This window comes from Kogia breviceps, chromosome 4, assembly GCF_026419965.1.
Source record: "Kogia breviceps isolate mKogBre1 chromosome 4, mKogBre1 haplotype 1, whole genome shotgun sequence".
Classification (NCBI taxonomy): Eukaryota; Metazoa; Chordata; class Mammalia; order Artiodactyla; family Physeteridae; genus Kogia; species Kogia breviceps.
The window spans coordinates 182,502,919-182,505,474 of record NC_081313.1 but is presented as its reverse complement, the minus strand read 5'-3'; positions in this window follow the sequence as shown (position 1 = coordinate 182,505,474).

Below are 2,556 nucleotides of genomic sequence, written 5' to 3'. Positions count from 1 at the left end.
CTATGGCCTACGGCGGCCGCGAAGGGACCACGCGCCTGGAGAGCGCGGGAGGAACCACAATTCCCAGGGGGCAGCGGGGCGCCGGAGGCGGGGGCATGCGCCGCTGGCGCCCTCTGACTGGCTGTTCGCAGTTGAGGCGGGGCGGGACAGAGCCGTTGCTTGGGCAACACTGCGAGAATCTAAGCCATCTTTGGGAGGACCCGGAACATGGGTTTTGTTGTTGTTGTTTAAGGAATAGTCGCCAAATAATTACGACAGCGTTCTGCAATTTAGAGGTTCCTATCCGCGATCTTCATTGATCCAGAGATAGCTCTGGGGAGGGAATTTGATGACAAGTGGAATGAAATAATCCCTGGGGCCTGGAGCATCTCAGCCCTGGTCTCCAGGGAGATCCCACTCAGGAGTAAGCAGGGCCAGAACTTTAGAATCAAACCTGGAAGGCATGCCTCACCTTATCCTTCAGTTGGGGGAACTGAGGTCAGGGGAGAGAGCGTCTGCTCTGGGATCGGCTGGTATGTGAAGGATGAAAATAGGCACACACAGTGTAACTGCGCTCCAGGCGGTAATCAAAGTGAGTGCAAAGGCCTGAGAGGCAGGAACATCTGTGGAAAGTTGGAATTCGAGCAGTGTTTGGGAGAGAGGAAGCAGAGACAAAGGTAGAAGGGTGCTCAGGGGCCAGGCCACGGCGGGCCTTAGGGGCCTCAGCTCAAGCTGCCACCTGTCCCCAGTTGCTCGGACTTCAGTCTCCCCACTACCCAGAGTGGAGGCCAGACCTGTACTCTGGAAGGGCCAGACTCCTAGGTCTGGACGCCTCTCGACAGCACACTCCAGACGCAGCTGCCTACGCGGGCCTGTGCACTGTGATGCCACCAGCTGGGAATGTTTTCAACAGACAGCAGCATCCTCCCGAACCTGCCCCAATCCACTCCAAGATGCTCTGAGGAGCCGTGACCTCAGACCTGGCTCACACCTAGGGTTTCCTTCCTGGCCCGGTGGGGGAGGGGGTCACTGAATCAGCTGGCCCCGGCCCCACCAAGACCTAGAGACATCTCCTCGAATCCCCGCACTCGGGCAGAGCCAGGAGCCTGGGCTGGAAGCCAAGACTTCTGAATTCTTTGGCCTCAGTTTCCTCTTCTACTCTCTGGGACATCAGATTCCCTAAACCAGTATCTCCCCAAGAGTTGGATCCTGGATCTTGGCGGTGAGGAAGCCATTCTCCTTTCAGTCCCTGGTCAAACACAGGCGGTCTCGCTTGGTGCCACCTGCCTGTTACCCCTGTCTCAGCTCCCAGGCTGGGGTCCTGCCAATCAGAGACTTTTGTCACATGGTCTCTTTGTATTTCTTCTTACAGCTTATTGTCAATGTGTCAACAACGTGTCAATGACACTGGTTTTTCACTCCTGATGGGGATATCAAATTTCCTTGTAAAACTTAAGCATGAAAATATGAATAACACACGAGACAAGTGGAGACAGATGTCCTTAAGAGCGGGTCATGGCGTCGAGACGACGGGGTTTGGGCGAGACCGTGTTTCAGAAGCTGTTCACGTGTGCTGGGTTCTTCCCCAAAACTTTTCACCCCAATTGAACCAAGAGACGTTCAGATGAACTTAGGCTGTGGGACATTCTGTGAGACTTCAGAAGTGTTGAGGGGTGGGGAGGGATAAACTGGGAGATTGGAATGGACATACACACACTACCATATAGAAAACAGATAACTGGTAAGGACCTACCGTGTAGCACAGGGAACTCTACTCAGTACTCTGTAATGACCTATACGGGAAAAGAATCTAGAAAAGAGTGGATATGTGTATATGCATAGCTGATTCAGTTTGCTCTCCACCTGAAACTAACACAGCATTGTAAATCAATTATACTCCAATAAAAAATTAATTTAAATAAAAGAAGACGTGTTGAGGAAGGCAAGGAATGCTCTCTAAATGGAAAGACACGGCATCAGATTCCTGGGGCCACCGTAACAAAGGACCACAAACTTGGTGCCCTAACAACAGAAATTAATTCCCTCATATTTCCGGAGACAAGACATCCAAAATTAGTATCACTGGGATGAAATCAGGGTGTGGACAGAGCCGTGCCCCGGAGGCTCCCGGCGAGGGTCCTTACCGCCTCTTCCAGCTTCTGGGGCTCCAGGCATCCTGGGCTTGTGGCCGTGTCCCTCCCGTCTCCACCTTCGCCTTCACGTGGCCTCTCCTCCGTGTCTGTGTCTCTCATAAGGGTACTTTTAACTGCATTTGGGGCCCCTATAGGATGATCTCATTTGGAAATCTTAATGTAATGGCAGTTGCCAAGACTCTTTATCCAAATAAGGTCAGATTCACAGGTTCTGGGGATTAGAAAGTGGACCCGTGTTTGTGGGTCTTTTATTCATCCAATCACAGAGACAAAGGGAGAACAGAAGGCACTGCCTGTGCCCTACCCAGGTTTGGGAATGAGAAAAAAAATGTATTCCAGGATATAACGGTGACAAGGGGGGCATTTGAGCGTGGATGAGGGATGGGGTTGCCACTTGGCTAGGACGGAGGACCTTGCCGTTAGA